Source organism: Macrobrachium nipponense, chromosome 18 (assembly GCF_015104395.2).
Source record: "Macrobrachium nipponense isolate FS-2020 chromosome 18, ASM1510439v2, whole genome shotgun sequence".
Classification (NCBI taxonomy): Eukaryota; Metazoa; Arthropoda; class Malacostraca; order Decapoda; family Palaemonidae; genus Macrobrachium; species Macrobrachium nipponense.
In genome coordinates, this window is record NC_087211.1 from 11,766,409 (window position 1) to 11,790,381 (window position 23,973).

A 23,973-nucleotide genomic window follows, 5' to 3' on the forward strand; every position below is an offset into this window, starting at 1 on the left:
TATCTATTTGTATATTATGGCTGCAGGATCCTAAACAGAGTCCTAATTGAATTGTTTAAATTTGGTTACGAATTTCCCGGTTCGCTTAAAAACAATGGAAGCATAAACTCTATTGTCAGTTGTTCCCAAGTATGTTGTTACAGAAATGCCCGCAAGGCCAGCATTGAAATTCTTGCAACGCTGATTCACATATTTAAAATAAAACTCACCTCGGCTAAAAAAGAAATACAGTGAGTTCTGGAACGGAAACAAAGAAAATAGAGGCATAAAATGTTGTACGTCTCTCGCTTAGGTTTTATGGAGATTCAAAATTCTTTATCTTGTGTCTGCCCAAGATTTTCTTCTGACTTTTTAAGAGCCGTCGGGAAAGATAGATTTCTAGGTCGAGATTCTGTCTGATTTCCTTATTTTCTTACATAGCTAAAAAATGTGAACAACAGAATTGCTCATGTTACATATATATATCCATTAACGTCAATTGCAGAGCTTGTATCCTGTCTCACTGGTTTTTAGAATGTATAATGAAATCAAATTATTGTTTGGTTAAACTTTAAGGCATAAATAAGGCTTAGGGTAACATAATTGAAAGCTTACCAATATTGGGCATATTTGGCACCGCGTTTCAAACTCGAGAAGGAAACCTCTCTCTTAAATTGTATAACTTTCCAATAAACAAAACCCTGTTTCATGTCGGTGTCATAGGTTAAGCATGAAACAGGTGCACGCTCATTATATATATATATATATATATATATATATATATATATATATATATATATATATATATATATATATATATATATATATATATATATATATAGATAGATAGATATAGATATATATATATATATATATATATATATATATATATATATATATATATTATATATATATATGTATATATATATCTATCTATATCTATCTATCTATATATATATATATATATATATATATATATATATATATATATATATATATATATATATATAATCCGTCCTTTTACTTCATTCTTTGTTTTTCCAAAATTAAAACAAAAAATTTCGAAAATGTCCATCTCCTATGAATCTTCCCTTCATTTATATATGTTTACCTACATTTATGTAAATTGACTTCATTAGTTTACTGATCAAAGTCATTTAAAGTCTTTATCTAACAGATTTTTTTTATTCGACGTATTATTTAAACGCTCGTCCTTAGTGTATAAATAATTCTAAAGTGTGCATAAAACAACTTGGCTCAGCAATGCATTTTCGATAGTAAAAATGCAAAATATTTCGGCCATTATTTGTCAAATAGTAAAATATAGGAATTTTCTGCCTATATCATATCACCATTTGCTGCATTCCCCCCTCTTCCCCCGAGCGCCCGGATATCGTTTATTTTGTTTCAGCCGTTAAACCCTCCCCCCCACAGTTATTTTCCCTCTATTTTTATTGTTGTCAGCAGGTGACAGCAAAATAAAAAATAGTGGTATATCTACAGCAGAGGTTCCCAAAACTTTTTCTGGTCGTACCCACTTTTCATACAGGGTACTTGTCCATAGTCCACCACCACTGCCCAAAATAACCCCCCATGTATGTATACATCCCATGGTTTTATACATACATATCCTCAGATTGTGACCCCCTGCATTCTGCTACATGGCACCCCAGGGGGTCGTTCCTCCCCACCCCACCCCCGTCCGACAACCCCCACATCTCCCCCCCCCCCCCCCCCACGACCCCACGCCACCCACCACTTGAGAGCCACTGGGCTAGAGCATCACGTTGGTCCTTGCATGCAAAGAATGCTGAAATTGAACAAGTATAATAATAATAATAATAATAATAATAATAATAATAATAATAATAATAATAATAATTAATTATTATTATTATTATTATTATTATTATTATTATTATTATTATTATTATTATTATTATTATTTTGCTCTATCACAGTCCTCCAATTCGACTAGGTGGTATTTATAGTGTGGGGTTCCGGGTTGCATCCTGCCTCCTTAGGAGTCCATCACTTTTTCTTACTATGTGTGCCGTTTCTAGGATCACACTCTTCTGCATGAGTCCTGGAGCTACTTCAGCCTCTAGTTTTTCTAGATTCCTTTTCAGGGATCTTGGGATTGTGCCTAGTGCTCCTATGATTATGGTACGATTTCCACTGGCATATCCCATATCCTTCTTATTTCTATTTTCAGATCTTGATACTTATCCATTTTTTTCCCATCTCTTTCTCTTCAACTCTGGTGTCCCATGGTATGGCCACATCAATGAGTTGATACTTTCTTCTTGACTTTGTCAATCAACGTCACGCCTGGTCTATTTGCACGTATCACCCTATCCGTTCTGATACCATAGTCCCAGAGGATCTTTGCCTGATCGTTTTCTATCATTCCTTCAGGTTGGTGCTCGTACCACTTATACTGCAAGGTAGCTGATGTTTCTTGCACAGGCTCCAGTGGAGGGCTTTTGCTACTGAACCATGCCTCTTTTTGTACTGGTCTGTGCAAGTGCCGGGCATTCACTTGCTATGTGGGTTATGGCTTCATTTTTCGTATTGCACTTCCTACATATGGGAGAGATGTTATTTCCGTCTATTGTTCTTTGAACATATCTGGTTCTTAGGGCCTGATTTTGTGCCGCTGTTATCATTCCTTCATTTTCCTTCTTTAGCTCTCCCCTCTGTATCCATTGCCAATTGTCATCGTGGCTAGTTCTTTAGTCTGTCTCATGTTATTGTCCGTGCATAGGTTTGTTGTGCCAGTCCTCTGTCTATCTGTCTTTCTCCTGTCTGTATATTTGTGGGTCTTCGTCTACTTTTATTAGTCCTTACTCCCATGCACTCTTTAGCCACTCGTCTTCATGGTTTTCAGATATTGCCCAGTGCTCTGTTTTCGATGTTAACGCAGTCCTCTTATACTTATTAGTCCTCTCCCTCCTTCCTTTCGTGTTATGTATTATTCTGTCCGTATTTGCTCCTGGGTGTAGTGCTTTGTGTATTGTCATATGTTTCCTCTTTTTCTGGTCTATGCTGCGAAGTTCTGCCTTCGTAATTCCACTATTCCTGCGCTGTATCTGATTACAGGCACTGCCCATGTGTTTATGGCTTTTATCATATTTCCGGCATTGAGTTTTGACTTGAGTATCGTCTTGAGTCCCCTTCCTGATCGTGGGGGGGGGGGGGGGTCCTTCATCTCTTGATGTTTATATCCCTCCTTCCATTATTCCCAGGTATTTGTATCCCGTCTCATCTTGTGTTTGATGTTGTTCCCATCTGGTAGCTTTATACCTCAGTCCTTGTTACTTTGCCCTTTTGTATGTGACTGAGGCACATTTTTCTATTCCAAACTCCATCCTGATGTCCCCAGATACAATCCTTACAGTCTGGATTAGGGTATCTATTTATTTGATGCTCTTACCATAAAGCTTGATGTCGTCCATGAACATCAGATGGTTAATTCTGTTGCCTCTTTTCTTGAGTTGGTACCCAGCATCCATCTTATGCAGTACTTTTGTCATGAGAATCATGGCTACTATGAAGAGTAGTGGGGACAGTGAGTCGCCCTGGAAGATCCCTCTCCTGATATTAACCTCTGCTAGTCTTATTCCAGAGCTTGTAAGTACTGTATTCCAGTTGCGCATTGTTTTTTTGAGGAAGCTGATGGTGTTTTCCTCTGCCCCATATATTTTCAGGCATTCTATTAGCCATATGTGTGGTACCATACAGAAGGCTTTCTTATAGTCTATCCATGCCATGCTTAGGTTGGTTTTTCTTCTCTTACTGTTCTTCATTACCATTATTATTATTATTATTATTTTTTTTTTTTTTTTTTATTTTTTTTTTTTTTTTTTTTTTGCTCTATCACAGTCCTCCAATTCGACTGGGTGGTATTTATAGTGTGGGTTCCGGGTTGCATCCTGCCTCCTTAGGAGTCCATCACTTTTCTTACTATGTGTGCCGTTTCTAGGATCACACTCTTCTGCATGAGTCCTGGAGCTACTTCAGCCTCTAGTTTTTCTAGATTCCTTTTCAGGGATCTTGGGATCGTGCTAGTGCTCCTATGATTATGGGTACGATTTCCACTGGCATATCCCATATCCTTCTTATTATTATTATTATTATTATTATTATATTATTATTATATTATTATTATTATTATTATTATTATTATTATTATTATTATTATTATTATTGTTGTATGCTGGAAGTAAACCCTTTTTTTAAACATGTTTTATTAAAACTAAATGCTGCTTCAGCTGCGTTATTACTATTATTATTACATGAAAATTCTAAAACATACGATAAATTGGTAATGCTTACGGCTCATTTGAACTATTCCCTGATTTTTCAATAATAAGAATGGTTCGTACGCTGAGTCCTGAAGAAGCATTAACTTGATTTGCCACAGAGAGAGAGAGAGAGAGAGAGAGAGAGAGAGAGAGAGAGAGAGAGAGAGATGATTAAACATTTGAATAATGACGACAAACGAAGATTACCTTGAAACAAAGCGTTAAAGGAGGAGAAAACCTTTCGTGACATTTGCTGACATTTCATTCCAGTGTTTCAGTTGCTTCTCTCGCGTCTCTCTCTCTCCGGTTTCGTTTCTTTTGTCATCATCATAATTTTTATCCTTCCTCACATAATATATACCGATCGTTTGGTTTTCCCTTCTCTAGTAGGATTGTATCTCCTTTATTCAATAATCTGTTATAAATGAATCTATTCAATAATTCCTATAAATGTATTTATGGAATTATCTCCTATAATTTTATTATTGAAATAAGTTCCCATATATGTATTTATTTATGAAGTAATCTCCTATAAATGTATTTATCTGCATATAGGGACCTCTGCTCACATCTGACAGCGTGTGTAATCTTCCCTGAAGAAGATATATAGTACAATAGGTCTTCAGCATGATTAAGCTTAATTGGAGCTACGTATTAGACTTACCAAGATCTCCCGGCATGTGCCAATTAACAGATTATCTGGGGAACAAAGGCTATCAGGTTTTCATAAATATCAAGGGTGGGTTCAGGTAAATACGCGAGAGGGCCGGCCGCGTTCAGGTAGTTTTAGCTATTTTAAGTTTGCGCTGGTAATGCTAAAAATAAAGTTCAACCCTTTAATTTATTTATAACGACTTCCAACGTTTACGTGATTACCTTTTTTTTTCATTACCTCTTTTCAGTACTGATTTTGTTTATTAGAGAATGCCAATCTGCATTAACTATTGATTAACTTTGGGAGTATACGAAGGTCATAATTGACAAGATGAGACCAGTTTGTTTTTTGTTACTGTAAAAGATATGGGTTTAATTGTCTGCCTTATACAATATAACGCCACGATGTCAGTTATTTGAGAATCGTTGGGAGTAACAAATATAACCTTTTTATTTCCTTAGTCTTTATATATATATATATATATATATATATATATATATATATATATATATATATATATATATATATATATATATATATATATATATATCAAACAGATTTTTTTTTTCTCCATTTTAATTCATAATCTCAATTCTTCGGCTTCAAATATTCAAAGTAGCAACATCTCAGGAATGAAACATTTTAATTAATACAGTTACTGTCTTCTCATGAAAAAAAAAATGAGTCTCAGAAAAGAACTAGAAGGCAGCTGACAATTTAACTCTTACAAAAATCTTGGAAAAAACTGAAGTTTTAACGACATATCAAGACTAGAGAGAAAGAAAAAGGATGTATTTCTCTTTTACCCTGGAAAGTCTTAATTATATATATATATATCGTACCTTCTCGCAAAATGTTGTAAATAAATTTTAAAATATATCATACGTTTTCAGAAAATGACCTTAATAAATTTTAAAACATATCATACTTTTCAGAAAATGACTTACATAAATCTTAAAATATATCATACTTTATCCGAAAATGATTTAAATAAATTTTAAAATATATCGTACGTTCTCGTAAATGATTAACATAAAATTTCCTCCAAGAGACTACCGTACAAATCATGGAGGTATTGATTTGACATTCAATTTCATAGGCTGACAACGAAGCGTTAAGTCATGTGAAAGTAAAAAAATAAAATTAAGAAAGACAACACTGGATTATAGCGATGTGATGATCGAAATGATGGAGATTTTAAACCAGTTTTTTAGCCCTTCTCTTCTGCGGGATAATAATGATAATAATAATAGTAATAGTAGCATGAGTCTTAATGGAGAAATAATCCATAGTTGTATAGGTATATATATTGATTTAAAAATAAATTGTTATTGATTCCCGAAAGCTCTTATATAGATTTTTAAAAATATATGTCCCCCAAACATAACTGTTGATTCGTTTCTCCAATATTAATAATATAATAATAATAATAATAATAATAATAATAATAATAATAATAATAATAAATAATAATAATAAAATAATAATACATGTTGCTTTTTCAAAGCCATGGTAGAAAACAACAAGTTTTACTGAACAGATTTCGAAATGGACTTTGTATGTATATTACAAATTCCGTGCGTATCAGAAGTAAAAATCGAAGATGCTTTGAAATAATTGCCCTCTGGTGGCCAAAACCATAAGCTAATAAGCGTAGCTAGGCTACGTTTCATATGTAGTTTTATTGCGTCCATTTCTTTTCAAGCTATTCAATTCATTTTCCAAAGCAAGAAAAGGAAAATGACAAATGAAAATGGCGGGGAGCATTAAGCAAAACATCCCCATTAACAAGTGTAATTTGATGAGTCATGAGTCCATTTCAACTCTACTTAGAGCTCATAAGTTTTAACTTTATAGAAAGTTATCTGCTTAAATTAAGAGACATTTACATAATAGCTGCTATTACGCCAAAGACCTAATTATTTCTTTGTGAGCTTCAGCCGCAAAATAAATGTACTTTTGCCTCTAAACTTTTATGGAAAAATTAGCAACTTTGCTGTTATTATTATTATTATTATTATTATTTATTATTATATTATTATTATTATTATTATTATTATTATTATTATTATTATTATTATTATTATTATTATTATTTAGAAGATGAACGATATTTAAATGAAACACAATCCCACAGGGCCTACTGACTTGAAATTCAAGCTTCCAAAGAATATGGTGTACAATAAATAAATAAATAAATATATATATATATATATATATATATATATTATATATATATATATATATATATATATATATATATATATATATATATATAATTACTAACAAGGTTACATTAAAATTCGTTCTTTATTGTGTCTAAATGTTTTCGAAAGCACCCCCGCTCCACCCCCACCCCCCCCTCCCCAAAAATAACTAGAAAATAGAAACCGCGTTCGCATCCATAGAGGAAGTTTACGACCGCGTGCAATCAACAAAGACTCCCAAAAATTTCAGCTGCCTGTTCTCCAGGGTCATGAATAGTGGCTGGTATCTCCTCCTGCCTCAGGTCCCGGGGAAATTCGAGGGAAGACCTACAGCCCTGAAGAACGACCCCCAATATCCTCAAACGCTGTTTTCTGTTTTTCCTTCGGATATAGTACTACGGGGTTTAAAAGTTAGGCTTCTCTTTGCAAACGGGAATTGGACGCCCATAACTCTCTCTCTCTCTCTCTCTCTCTCTCTCTCTCTCTCTCTCTCTCTCTCTATGAACTTTCTATAGAAATTCATTTTTACATGTGTATTTCTCTTTATTTTGCTGTTGTTTTTCTCTCTCTCTCTCTCTCTCTCTCTCTCTCTCTCTCTCTCTCTCTCTCATACTATAAACTTTCTATGCATTTTAAGAACTGAAGCAATAAGAACTTATTGCCTCTGAAACTGAAAAGACTAATAATTTTAGTTTCTCATATGGAAATAAGCTTTACTCACATTTTTCAAACAGTACGCTTGGCACTGTTTCCCGTGAGCTTACTGAGAGTTGGTTGATGAGGCAATTGTCCTTTCTTCTTTAACCTCCATCGGTTCAAGAGTGAAATGGTCCCATCCTGGTCATTTCACATTTCACGTTCCTTATCTGTTCATCCTTCCTTCAACTCTTGGCTCGTAATGTCATCAGTCGCTCATTCTCCATTTGCTTTACAACGAAGGAGAAATGCAACAATTCTCATGGACGGAATTTCAATATATTTCGTCTGATGAGGATAAACTCGGAGCACTTTCTGAATGTAAATCTTGAGATATATACTGCTGGTATTGGAAATATTTCGTCCACAATGAGTAGAATATTCCTTTTCAAACCTGTGGATTTCATTGCATCTTTAGCAATATATCACGATTCATACTCGAGATAAGTCTTGGTTTATTTTAATTTGTAAAAAAACGAGACTGGTCATCATATTCTTCGTATTTCGTTTTATATCGCATGCATGCATCATCATATTATACGCCACAGAAATTTATATTTCTTTAGGTCTAAATTGAGTTCATTGTATTTCTACGTTTATTTTATCAGCTTGTATTTTGCCGGGGATAGATAATTTCATAGATAGTCTCCCTCTTATTGCCATAATGGACTCATTTCATCAAAATGAGAAAAATATCTTGCTTCTCGAAGAATGCTTGACTCTGTGTTACCAGCAGCTCCCTGGATGTCATCTGAATATTTAGTTTCCCACCAGTAAATACGATATCTTTTTATAATTCCCCTCCGTCTGTTTCTCGAGTACTTTCTAAAACACCCGGTAGTATCTGAAGGCGTACTTTGATACTTCATGTAAGCCCCAGCCATATACAGTTATTAAATTACCAGTTATTGTAATTTAATAACTGTAACATAAAAATGCACATATAAATATTCAGAATAAAAAATCTCCGGAACTAGATCGCTTGAAACCATATTATATATTTGTAGCACTTTGATTGTTTACAAATAAAACTTCAGATGTGGCTAAACAAACAGACACCTTAAAATCATTCAAGCAGAACCGCAGCCTCTGCCACTTTCCCCTGCAGAGCATAAAACTGCTTTCCATCATCGACGCTCTCCCTAAATTACACATCAACGCGAGAGGACAAAATTTACAGCCACAGGAGGATATTTCAATCTTCCAAAGAGCTTCCTTCAATTTTTTCAGTGACTTACCTGGTCCCCGCCCTCCGTGGGGACACGTAAGCCAATTGTAGGTTTTTACAGGTATCACAGATGTGGTTACAACCTTTCTCTTTTGTGATTGTTCATCAGAGGGTGATGTGAGTGCTAACCATTAGGGATAGAAGAATGAAATGAAAACAATGAAAAACCTCCCCAATGATAACCCTCTGGAAGGCTGGACCTTGAGGGTCGAAATCATATTTTCTCATTTTTTGAGTTCTTATTTCACGCACACCTTTAGGAAGATGAATATGATGTAGTTGGTAAATGGTCAGTGTGGGATATTTCCCATTAATTCCAGAGTATTTAGATTCTCACTTGGCACAGCAAGTTGTTCCGAGGTTGAATCACCTACTGATATATATTCTTTCATAATGTTGTGCGGGTTGTGCTTGTATTTGTATGACTGTCTCGAGCCATCAGGCGAATTTTTTTTTTGCCAATTCCACGCAAGGTTTGCAATTCGCCCTTCTTAGCTGGAGGACAAAGATTTTAGTAGAAGTTGCCTGAACCGAAAGCAATTACTGTTGACCATCTTGAGCAAACTCTGCCTCCATTGATCCTCTCCAAAGTTTGTCACGAGGATTACGAAGTTCTCAGGAACCGAAGTTGAACTCTTATGGGAATGTAATTATAAAGTTGATTCTCTCTCTCTCCTCTCTCTCTCTCTCTCTCTCTCTCTCTCTCTCTCTCTCTCTCCAACTCTTTCGGGATTCTTTCCTTGACTAATCCTGGAATACCGTCTTCCTCTCCCCTTGGCACCGAGGGACGGTTTTAATTTATGCAGGGAAATGAGGAGACATCGTCTTCGATGACTTTTTCTCGCTTTGCCTCGAGAGGAAACTGAGTAAAGAGGAAATCAAGTGTGATGGATGACTGATTATGAATATTGACGAAAGATTAGGGTTTGGGAGCGTTTGATGAGATAGCGTTTGAAAGTTTTAATAAGGAATGCATAAAATTGCTCAAAATGCATATTGGCTATAGTAGGGTAAAATGCATCAACTAAAGTGTTTGCTTATGTTTACTTTTGATGATAAGTGATTAAATTACCGATATTAGGGGATATGCAATGCAGAGGAACAGGGTATTAATATACTTTAATAAAATGATAGATATCAGAGGATATGCTCAAAATGCATATTGGCAGAACAAGGTATAATGCATAAATATTCAGAGCATAATTCCATTGTATAAAGTAATTTCAAAATATCCCCAAATTTATATATATCACTCAAGAAATAATAATAAAAAACATTTATAGATTAACTTACAGAACAAATTTAGTGAACTGGCAGATTATAATTAAGTGCTGGAAAGAACACTGATATTTTGGTCCAAAGCCTTTTGAAATAACACTACATAACTGTTTGAGATATTCCAGAGATGACAGGCAATGGATTTGAATCATCTTGCAAAGGAAATAACGGAATAAATCAAAGTTTCCTCTCGTTGATGTCGTTCGACCCTTCTGGGCACAAAAGTATAAAATGTTTCGTGATAAGTGACAGTAAACGCCAAGGCTTTGCTTTCATTGCTACGTTAATGGCCGCCTCAGGCCTCTGTGGCCAAGCAGATTACGGTTATTATGGCCGCACGTGTCAACAGTGAGCCTTTGGGTTTTATTGTTTGAGATTTTTTTCCAGGGCGCTGTGTTATTTAATGAATACTATGTGGTTGCTAGAAGAGTAGCACCGTTAGTGTATCTTACGTGATGCAACTGTAGGCATTACGTTAAGGTTCTTTGCAGCTACGTCCCATCCGTCTCGTGGCTGCAAACTCTTTCGTTCCTATTACTGTAACCTCCCTTCATATTCTCTGCTTCCATCTGACTTTCCACTTTTTCCTAAAACAATGTTTCAAAGTGGCAACTGTTTTGAGGTTTTGCTCTGGAATACCTTTCAAACCGTTCTTAATGTCAGTTTCCATTTCAGCGCTCAATGACCTCTTAGTTCCAGAGTTTGACTGTGACCTAAGTTCGATATTGCATTCCATTCCAGAACGAAAGACTGACGTAATCAATCATTTCATATCCCTTTTTCCTATATTTGTCCAAAGAGATATCAAATACGAATCAGGTTCCATCACTGCACATGGAGACTGACACAATCAATCATTTCATCTCTTTGTCTTCTAAACTTTACAGAAGAGATGTCAGGTTCGAATGAGCCTCCATCACAGGGAAAGTGGCGAGGGACAACTCCCACTTCCTATGTGGGCTGAACCCGCCAGAGAAAATTCGGCTCTCCGTTCGTTCGAAACTCTTCCACTGGGATATCTCGAGAATTTCCGTCTTTTCAGTGTTGTCCATTCGGCCGTGTTGCATAGGACGCCTCTTTGCAAGATGCAAGAAGAAGAAGAAGGTCTTTCTTCCCCCCCCCCCCCACCTTCCCCCCCCCCCCCTTTTTTTTTTCCTTCGTGTGGTGTGGTGCTTTCCCTCGCTTGAATTTTTCTTCGAAAGTATTGCATTCCTTCTCTTGATACCCTGATGTGACAGAGGTCGTTACTGATCCGTTATCAGTTATATGTTAAGCTTTATTCCGCTCTGTATATATCATTTAAAGGAGTAATTTTGATAAAAATGTAACTGAAGGCATAACTTATTAAGTACCAGAAACTTGTTGCAGTTTACGACGACTTGTTTCTCTTAATTGATGTACACAGTAAATTATCTTACCAGTTCCAGAAGTTCCCCAGCTACTAACGTCATTCTCCCTTCTCTGGTCGCAGTTGTAATTACTTTTACACACACACACACACACACACACACACACACACACGAGAGAGAGAGAGAGAGAGAGAGAGAGAGAGAGAGAGAGAGAGGGGATCAGATGAACACTGAAAATCAGACCAGACCAGAATTTCAGTTGACGAATCTGGTTAACATTGAGAAACTTCTGAACCGTATATTTTATCGTGCCTCTGATCTCTCTCTCTCTCTCTCTCTCTCTCTCTCTCTCTCTCTCTCTCTCTCTCTCTCCCCTCTATAGCACGCCACGTTTCACCCATAAAATCACATCTGAAACTTATATATCTCCAAGAATTTTTTTTTCTCAATTTACCAAAATAACAAACATGAAAATTATCGCTGTAAAAAACTCCAGCGGTTAACAGCCGAGTCAAGTTAGGGAGAAGTCTCATTGAGACTGAAAATAGGAGCGTGACTGAAATGAAAACTACTCCGACCCTGAGGTGGCTATAGTGGTCCTAACGAGGCCTCCTGGTGCTATTTTGGGGAACTTTAATTATTGTAAAGGTTCGTTTCTTTCGGTTTTTTGGTCGGGTGAGAAAAACTCTGAGAGAAACTGGTATCACTGTTGGCGTCGTGGCTTCACCATAATTGTACTAATGGAAACTCTCTCTCTCTCTCTCTCTCTCTCTCTCTCTCTCTCTCTCTCTCTCTTGTAAAATCTAAAATTATTTTCATTGAAACCTAAAACCTAATAGTGTATATATATATATATATATATTATACTATATATATATATATATATATATATATATAATATATATACCACACATACACACACACACACACACACACACATATATATATATATATATATATATATATATTATATATATATATGTGTGTGTGTGTGTGTGTGTGTGTGTGTGTGTGTGTGTGTGTGTAAAACGTTTTATATACTTTTATGCATCACATCTTTAAATAACAAGCCTAATTTCTGGATGGATACAAATTGGGCTTAGAAGACTGAATTTTCTAAAACAAAAAACAATGAAAATCAGAAAGCGTCTGAGAATAATACCTTATGGTAATGTATACTCACTATCTTCTTATATATATATCTTTCAGATTCATTCAGATTCTATAAGACTTTTTTTTTTCACTTCACTATATATTAATCTTCACCTGGATTCTCCTTTCGTTTCTTATTACAGCATCTAATTAAGTCCTTTCCCGAATCTCCTTTGAGAAGAACTTCATCTTCACATCTTCACTGTTACCACTATGCTCATAATATTCGTAATTAAACTGCTACTGACATCACACTTACTCACCACTCTCCAATTTATGTCCTCCTCCCCTTTCACACAAGTCCTCTGGGCATTCATAGATCCCAATATAGAAGGTTTACTTCGCCATGAATCTTCTTAAATGAACTGTGCATTTCTCTCACTTTCTCTGTGAACATCCGTCGTCACTCTATGCCTGAATATCTAGCGATTAATCCCATAATCCACAGATCACTCTGCGCTCTCATCTGTCAACGGATCCTTTACCTTACCTTACAGACCTTACATGTTGTTCGGGTTGCCCCAGGTCCCTCAGTGTGAGGCACCTCTAATGTCTACTAGAGAGTTCCTAGTACATCTTCCGGTATATTTTGCATCCCAATCTTGGATGGTCTGGGATGCAGTTTAGATATTTGTCGAGCTTATTCTTAAACACATCTACGCTCACTCCTGATATATTCCTCAGATGAGCTGGCAACGCATTGAATAGACGCTGCATTATCGATGCTGGCCTGCGTAGTGGATTAATGTCCTTTGTGTTTCCTTATTTTTCCTGGTATAGTTTGGGCACTATTAATCTACCTCTGCTTGCTCTTTCTGATATTTTTAGTTCCATGATGTTTTCTGCTATTCCTTCTACTGTTTCCATGTCTGAATTATCATGTAGCGTTCTCTTCTCCTTTTCTAGACTATATAATTTTAAGGATTGTAGTCTTTCCCAGTAGTCAAGGTCCTTAACTTTTCTTATTCTAGCTGTAAAGGACCTTTGTACACTCTCTATTTGTGCAATATCCTTTTGATAGTGTGGGTACCATATCATATTGCAATATTCAATGGACTACGAACATATGTTTTATAAAGCATAATCATGTGTTCAGCTTTTCTTGTTTTGAAGTGCCGTAACAACATTCCCATTTTTGCTTTACATTTTGCCAACAGATTGCTATTTGATCATTGCATAACATGTTCCTATTCATCATCACACCAAGGTCTTTTAACTGCTTCCTTATTTGTGATTGTCTCATATTAGGTCCACCTATATGCTATAGCTTTCCTTCTCTGTCTCCATAATTTATTGATTCAAATTTATCAGAGTTAAATACCATCCTATTTACCTCTGCCCAATCATATACTTTGTTAAGGTCTCTTTGTGTAGAGCATTCCTATCTTCATCACAAGTAATTTCTCTACTTATTCTTGTGTCATCAGCGAAACTACTCACTACCGAATCCTTAACATTACTGTCTGTGTCTTTAATCATAATAACAAACAGTATTGCAGCTATACCGTACCTTGTGGCACACCGGATATTACCTTAGCTTCATCCGATTCTATCGTTTGCAATAACTATCTGTTTTTCTGTGGTGTAAAAATTCTTTTAACCATCTTCTTACTTCATCCACGTATTGTGTTTTCTAATTTTCTTCGCTAATATATTAGCTCTACCTTGTCAAAAGCTTTTGCAAAGTCTAGATAAACCACATCTGTTTCATTTCCACTTTTCATATTTTGAATATGTTCTCACGGTGGACTAACAGTTGGGTTTGTGTACTTTTTCCGGGTACGAAACCATTTTGTCTCATATTAAACAAATTATTTTTTGTTAAATGTTTCATAATATTTTTCTTCATTACCCTTTCATACACTTTCATAATATGTGATGTTAGACTCACAGGCCTATAATTACTAGCCTCTAGTCTTGATCCACTTTTGAAAGTAGGGGTAATATATGCTAATTTTGTGCTCATCATAAATCTTGCCTGTATATACACTTTGTCTTAATAGTATTGCAAGTGGCTTTGCGATAGAATGAACTACTTTCTTTAACAAAATAGCAGGAACTCCATCAGGCCCCGCTGCAGCTCCATTTTTAATTTCATTAATAGCCTGCACAATACAGCTTCATTAATATCTATGTCAGCTAAATATTCACTATTTTCGTCCCTTACTTCTATATCATTATCCTCATTGATCAATTCTAGGGGTGGGGGAATTCTGTCTTATATCGTTCTGCCAATATGTTGCAAATTTTCTTTTTTTCAAATTATTAATCTCCCTTCAAATCTTAGAGGGCCAATTTCTATTCTTCTTTTATTCATCTTTTTCGCGTATGAGTATAATAGTTTGGGGTTTTGCTTGATATTTATTAGGGTTTTTTCTTCCAAGTCCCGTTATTCATTTTCTTTTGATTGTATAGTCTTTTGTTCTGCATTTTCTATCTTACTTTTTAGTTCTATAACTTTCCATGCAGTTTTTTCTTTTGGGCAAGACCTTTTTTCCACTTTCTGATTTTCTGGAACAAGATCCTTCTGTCTCTTGTATGCATGACTGATGTTTACTTTTCTTCTTCGGTATATATTTATCCACTATTTTCTCTAATATTTTAATATAATATCTCCGTATTTACCCTTATGTCATCACTTACGAAAATGTTATCCCAAATCTTTGTTTAATTCCTCATTTATTTCTGACCATTTTATATTTTTACTGTAGAAGTTGTATTTTCCATATCCTTCCCACTTTTCACTTGCTTTGGAATGGACTGTTTTAATTCTATGACATTATGGTCTGAAATATTCGCATTATAAACTATTATTTCTTTAACATAATCATTTCGTTCACAAATACTAGGTCTAAAGTATTTTCCTTTCTTGTTAGCAGGTGATTTATTTGTTGAATGTTGTATTCTAGTAGCATATCTAATAGCTTTTCGAATTGCCTCTTATCTTCTGCACTACTATTACTCTCTTTTTATAGTATAAGTACAACCACAATCTCCTATTCGTTCTTTCCAGTCTACGAAAGGAAAGTTGAAGTCTCCAGATAGGAGAATAATCCAGTCCTTGAATGATTTCTAAATATATCATCCAATTGTTTTCTATTAATTAAGTCAAACTCTTTAGTATTAGGAGGTCTATATATTACTATGTTCATTAATTTTTCAGATTCAAATTCTACCGCTATTAGTTCACATTCTGAGTTACTATATTTCTCATATATTTTTTCTTGTTTTTTGTCTTTCCCATATATTGCGGTTCCCCCTTGATTCCTATTTTTCTATCTGATCTATAAGTTTTGGAACCCTTTTATTTGATCATCATTCCAGTCTCTTGGGAATACCAGGTTTCACTTATTTCATTATATCTATTTTATTTTCAATTGGGTTTAATTTGGGTTAGTTCTTCTAAGTACTCTATTTTTCTTTTTGAGTTACTCGTAACTAAACCCTGTGCATTCATCACTATGATGGTTTGCGTGTTTTCTTATTCATTTAATATTGGTAATAATAAGGATTTTCCCATGTCTCTTTCCTGTTCTGGTATGTTGTTCTTTTTTTCATTTCCAGAAATTCTGACATTAAAAAATCCAACTTTTCCATAATATTTGATCTTCCTTCATCATAATTATTCATTTTGTGTCTGAATCTGCAATTTCCTCTTGCATAATAAATACAGTTATTAACTCTTGAGTAGAATCTTGGAGCTGATGCTTTGAAATTTTTTGCTGACACCTCTGCATATCTCGTTGGTGGCTTGCTTTTTTCCTTTACCTGATGTTCTTTATTTCTCTCTTTATATAGGTTTTCTTTCTTATTTTGGATTTTATTACTTGATTGGTTATTTATTTAATTATGATTCATGGCTATAGGGCCCATATATTTACATTTTTTGTCGAACTTTCATCCTTTTCCTTCTTTTAGGTTTTTGCATATTTTGGATGCAGATCTCTGCTATCATCCCATAGCCATCTAGGTATGCACATTTACCATATATTTCATAGTTATGACATACCTTAAAATGTTTGTAGTAACATCTTTCTCCAGATCTGCAATTCCCTCTTTTCAAAAGGTTGCAGACTTTGTCTTTTTTGTCTATTTATTCCTCTTTCCCTTCATTGTGTAGATCTGGGTAGAGCCTCTTCGGGATTTTCTTTTGTGTTGTCATATCGTAATTTATTTCTTCGTAGGTATGCTGCTTTATTGCCTCATATGTAGTATCAATGAGTATCTCGGCATCCATACTTTTATCTGTTCTTTGTTTTCCTTATTGTTTTCTGTCATTTCAGTTTTGTTTACTTCTCTTCCGTTTTCCTCTTCTTCTTCTCTTCCTCTTCCTCTTCATCCTCAACTATTTGTACATTCAATCTTGATTTAATAACATTGTCTATCCATGATAGACATGTTGAACAAAATATTCTTGTATCTTTTCTCATATCTTGCATTACCTCAGCACATTGTGGATGGGTCGGAATGTTGCATGCAGCACATTTCTGATTAGGTTTTGTGATTAACTATGCTATACCACCCTTACACAGTTTGCATGCTTTTGGCATTCTTTTTCCTAATGCATCAATTAGGATATTCACAAAGGTTCACCTTATTCATTTTTCTTTGTCGGAATATGTTGGTTTATGTATATTTTCTTTATGAGTCTCTTGACCACTTGGATTTTATTTGGAACTTCTTCAATTATTTCAAGATGTTTTCAGTTGATTTGTTCCAGTTTGAAGGATTATATCCTTCTAATACATCTATGAATGCTTTTGTATCTCTTTGGTTAGGACTGTTGCTGATCATAGATGAGAAATGCCAGTTCCCTTCCGCTACCTCATCGTATTGCGAATTTGCCAAGCAAGCTAAATTTCGCCATTTCTTTCCGCAGTTGGAACTTACTGCCATCTTGTTTCTGATTTACAATATTTCACTTGATAAACTAACTTGGAAGACGCTTTATCCTACTATTTTCACCCTAATCTTATCACCGATAGTTTCACGAACACTTCTAGATATTTCTCAAATTCTAGACGTATGTTAAACTTGTGATATCTGTTGATTAATCTGACTTCACGCGGGAACGTCTCACCAAGCAAGATGGCTACTAGAGACTTGTTCCTCTCACTCAGTCTAGATCCGTATCCCCTTCATAGCTTATACGTCATGTCAAGCAGTTTTACCATCTTATTCTTGGTCTCTATACGTATATATATATATGACTCAGAACATACTTATAGAGGCAGAGAAGCCTTGGAATCGATTTGTATGTATATATATTAATTGAAGCTTGATGAGGGCCAATTTCGTCCTTCAATTACAGTCGTTACTCAGGAATTAAGTCTAAGATATAAAGTATCCATTCAGGCAATTTAGTTTAGACTTTGTGGCTTAAAGTGGTTCCAGGAATGAGCAATACTTGGCACATGACTCAAATGAAGTCTGTCATTCGTTTCATTCGTAATTCGAAGAATTTTTCAGTAAATGTTGATATGAAAATCTATTTGATCCCACGTCCTCAGATATGTGTTCGGCAGTGTGTCCCTGGTATTCCACAGAGATGAAGCTTTATATCACGTCTATCTTTCCCTCTGCTTGTAGCTAGAATATAATTTCCCTTTACAATGACAGTTAACACCTCATTTACTGTGTGACATCCTCTCTTGAGACGAGCGTCGTTTCATCTCTGCCATAGAGTGATTCCCTCTTTTATCATCCGTGGTTGCAGCTGTGCGCTCACTTCTCGCTCTGTGACTTGAACCCTAGAGTTCCTGACTTCCTCTGGGTTAGGAAAGCCTTACTTCTATTGCCAAGTCAGTCTGATATTATGCTGCACAATATTTCGCTTCATTCTGTGAAGGTTAAAAAGCCTAAAAATCTATCTGGGTACATAGAAGGTATTATTATTACTATTTTATGAAGATGAACCGTATTCATATGGAACAAGCCCACCAAAGGGGCCATTCACTTGAAATTCAAGCTTCCCAAGAACATGATGATGTCCATTAGAAAGAAGCAACAGAAGGTAATAGGAATCATAACTACCCAGGAAATGTGGTGGCAAGGAATTGATCCTTTTAAACGGGTACTTTTTCCTTGTGATAAATTTCTTTTTTGTTAAAATCGCAACATATGTGGTTACCCAGATACAGTACGGAGGTTCTCCGTTTGAATATATTGAAAATGGTTATGACTTCTGTTACCAAGTAATGATTCCTACACCGAACTGATTAGCCATTCGTTTGCCTGTATTATTAGACGCTGCAACTTAACAGATTATAGGAAAGATAACATATATTTTTAATTTTTTTTTCTATTTCCACTTTCACATTCTCATATGGGAATGATCAAAATTGACATAGTTCTCTCAACTATCGCGTTAATTACGAATTAAACTCGTTAAATGCTTCCTAAATAGTTCCGTTCAATCTTTTATTGTTTCGTCAAACTCTATGAGCGAGTTTATGATATAGTGTATTACATTAAGGACAGGAATCTTAAGCGCGAAGTGCATTATGGTAAGGGTGCTTTATTACCTGATCATGTGCACACTGGTGCATAATTACATGGGTTGTGTAATGTATTGGAAACGATAAAAAAATAGTAAAAAAGAACGAAAGCTAATGAAATGGCTGACGGTACTTCCACGTCAGGTGATTTCTGGCGTAAGGTACGAAAGTGAAGCCCGTTGGTTGTGCTTCTCCCAGGGGACCGACAGATGGCAGCACCTTGCAGAGCCTTTATTTTTTTTTACATGGGTAATTCCATTTTAACCTTGGGGGAGTAAGGGTGATTCCATTTTAACATTGGGGGAGTAAGTGTTTAAATAAAATCATAAATTGTTGTTATAGCTAAGCGCATCAATCTTATCAGGTCCACAATATAGCCAAAATCAACGTTTTAAAGAAACGTGCATGTTGAATGTAAATGAAAGTCATTAACTCTTATTTTTGAAAGTATATTTTTCAAGTTGACCGAATTTTTGGCCCATCGTGATAATGGTCTCTCCCGTCTGTCGTATGTGAGGGTGTTGACAGAATAACACTTGCTCCATCTTCCCCGATAAATGGATCATTAAATTGCATGTTTGAAGTATGTGTAGGAGAAGGATTCACAAAGAAGTAACCACTTGCAAATAAAGCTGACCGATCAGATGACGTTAAATTTGTTATATGAGACCTTTGGAAATGTAATGTGGCGTTAATTAATACTGTGATCTGATACGCGTTCTTAAATACCGTTCATTGTGGTCTTCATTGCTTTTCATTGTGGCCTATATTACCTTTCATTGTGGGCTTTATTGCCTCTCGCCGTGGACTTTATTGGTTCTGTTATTATTATCAGACCACACACACACAGGGAAAGAGAAAGGTTCATAGGTAGATCTGTATAATCGTCAGTGGCGACGGACAAAGTATCTATATATTAATTAGGACTAACTGTCATCTTTTAAGGCCTTACCACTACTAGGCTATGGGAGCCATTGATATTAATTCTGCTAAGCAAAATTAATATTAATCCGAAACCTTTCGATGTAAGATTTTCAAATATGTCCACTGACGAACGGTGTACGATTAAACATTTTCCTTCTCTCTCTAATCATGGTTTGTTTGAATTTGTCAAACCAGAGAAAATCTTTCCAAAAATCTCTGCAGTTTTTATGGACTAGATAATTTCAATGTGGGAAACCGCAGACTCCATTCATAGCGATCACCAGAACAGGAATTGCTATCAATCACGCTTCGTTCACATTTCTGAAAATATATAAATATGAATTATTGCCAAATTGATTTCTATGGAGAGCTGAGGGATGGGTAACGTGTTTACTCTGGATGTATTGCACTAATGGCCATCGACTTGATTACATTTTGAATTAATTGGAAATCAGTAACGGGGGAGTTCGATTTTGGTTTGTTAGAGTCGATTGAATTGTGGTTTAGGCAGTATGGTAAAAATCATTTTTATACAGGGAGAGAGAGAGATATAGAGGGACAGACAAAGAGAGAGAATCAAACTCCCTATTATAGTTAAGCCTGCATGATTCCTATTGCAAAATCGTACTTTGTTGGGAACTAATATTTTCGATATCTGTCTGTGATGTATACTAAATATTAATCTCAGAGAGAGAGAGAGAGAGAGAGAGGAGAGAGAGAGAGAGAGAGAGAGAGAGAGAATATCAAACACTTTATTATAATTAAGCCTGCATGGAAACTATTGCAAAATCGTACTTTGTTGGGAACTAATATTTTCCATATCTGTCCGTGATGTACACTAAATGTTAATCTCAGAGAGAGAGAGAGAGAGAGAGAGAGAGAGAGAGAGAGAGAGAGAGAGAGAGAGTTAAGCTTGCATGTAACCTATTGCAAAATCGTGCTTTATTAGGAACTTATATTTTCGATATCTGTTTGTGATGTACACTCAAAGCCGAGAGACGAGAGAGAGAGAGAGAGAAGGAGAAGAGAGAAGAGAGACTGAGAGAGAGAGAGAGAGAGAGAGAGAGAGAGAAACGCCCCATTAAAGTTAAGTTTGTCTGAAACCTATTGCAAAATCGTAATTGTTTGGGAACTAATATATTTCCGGTATCTGCTCTTCAAGTGTAAGTCTTGTAATGAACAAACACCGATTATATAGATGTGTCGTTCCTTATCAAAATTCGTCAGTCTTTGAAGTTTCGATATTAGGATGATTCACCACATTCAAAGCATTTTAACTCAATCAAACATTGCTGCGCTTCTTTTTTTTGTTTCCTGCCATACTCCTCATGCTTGGAAGCAGAGGTAAAGCACTAATAAGTACCAATGTTTTTGAAAGCTTTTTTTTTTTTATTTGAAACACTATTTTCATAAACCAATGATTTAGACGTGGTGTTTCAAGGGATAATTGACTCTCTCTCTCTCTCTCTCTCTCTCTCTCTCTCTCTCTCTCTCTCTCTCTCTCTCTGTATCTTTATTTGTGTGTTCATTTCTGAATGATTAGTCTTTTCCTTTGTCTCCTCCCACTTTTTGCAATGTGTATTTACAACTTGTTTTTTAATGGAATGTTAACAAAACCTCATTAATTAGATCAAGCAAGCCAATATATATGGTATAGTTTTGTCACCGTGGCCACCTGTCGTAGGGTTCAGTGGAAGTTAGGAAATTGATAAACATTGCTTTTGATCAATGCTTGCATGGGTGACCACTAAGAAATGGTGGGCACCTCACTTCCTAGCCCTAGAGCATCATAAAATCATCTATATATAATGTGTGTGTGTGTGTGTGTGTTTGTGTTTGTGTATCTGTGCATTAGAAGTAATTAACAGAATCACGCGCGGAACAGAAATAAATTTCTGACCCATGTCTCGATCGAACCCAGGTCTTTCAATTGAAAGGCAAGGGCGCTACCTGTGTGGTCAGGTTGGGGTTGGTAGCACCCTTGTCTTTTAATTGCAAGACCTGGGTTCGATCCTGATGTGAGTCAGAAATTTATGTATGTGTTCGTGTGTCAGTAATGAATGAGTGTATGCGTATTAACACTTTTAATCACATGAGCAAATCTATTTAATGTCCATAGAAAAGAGGATCTCTCCCTAAGAAGGATGAGTTTCAAAATCACCCCCAAAATTAGAAGATTTGAAAAAATGGCAAAAATCTAATTAGGGAAGGATCACCCCCGTGGAAACGAGTTCTTCTCCAAGATGAGTTCTTCTTCTTCTTCTTCTTCCTCTTCTTCTTCTTCTTCTTCGTTCATTATTCCACTCTTAAATCTCAGTGCTTCCTGGTTTCGCAGGCTACTTGGGTCATGACGTTTAATTATAAGACAATCACAACTTATTAAGGTGCTGCAAGAACAATGTTGAAAGGTGTGTGTGTGTGTATGTGTTTAGCTTCCATTAGTTTTCCTTATGTTGTTCAGGTTTTGCATTGTCATAATCTTGGTCTTATCTGTTCGTTTTCTTTGTGTTTTGCCACCGTTGTTGTCACCTGTTTTTGACATCGCGTTACGAAACAAATATGATACATATCAATCATTTATCACAAGTCTATTATTTTTTTTTTTTGCTCTATCACAGTCCTCCAATTCGACTGGGTGGTATTTATAGTGTGGGGTTCCGGGTTGCATCCTGCCTCCTTAGGAGTCCATCACTCTTCTTACTATGTGCGCCGTTTCTAGAATCACACTCTTCTGCATGAGTCCTGTAGCTACTTCAGCCTCTAGTTTTTCTAGATTCCTTTTCAGGGATCTTGGGATTGTGCCTAGTGTTCCTATGATTATGGGTACAATTTCCACTGGCATATCCCATATCCTTCTTATTTCTATTTTCAGATCTTGATACTTATCCATTTTTTCCCTCTCTTTCTCTTCAACTCTGGTGTCCTATGGTATTGCGACATCAATGAGTGATACTTCCTTCTTGATTTTGTCAATCAACGTCACGTTTGGTCTATTTGCACGTATCACCCTATCTGTCCTGATACCATAGTCCCAGAGGATCTTTGCAAGATCGTTTTCTATCACTCCTTCAGGTTGGTGTTCGTACCACTTATTACTGCAAGGTAACTGATGTTTGTTGCACAGGCTCCAGTGGAGGGCTTTTGCCACTGAATCATGCCTCATTTTGTACTGGTTCTGTGCAAGTCCCGGACATTCACTTGTTATGTGGTTTAAGGTTTCATTTTTCGTATTGCACTTCCTACATATGGGAGAGATGTTATTTCCATCTATCATTCTTTGAACATATCTGGTTCTTAGGGCCTGATCTTGTGCCGCTGTTATCATTCCTTCAGTTTCCTTCTTTAGCTCTCCCCTCTGTAGCCATTGCCAATAGTCATCGCTGGCTAGTTCTTTAGTCTGTCTCATGTATTGTCCGTGCATTGGTTTGTTGTGCCAGTCCTCTGTTCTGTTTGTCATTCTCCTGTCTCTGTACATTTGTGGGTCTTCGTCTACTTTTATTAGTCCTTCTTCCCATGCAGTCTTTAGGCCACTCGTCTTCACTGGTTTTCAGATATTACCCAGTGCTCTGTTCTCGATGTTGACGCAGTCCTCTATACTTAGTAGTCCTCTCCCTCCTTCCTTTCGTGTTATGTATAGTCTGTCCGTATTTGCTCTTGGGTGTAGTGCTTTGTGCATTGTCATATGTTTCCCGTTTCTCTTA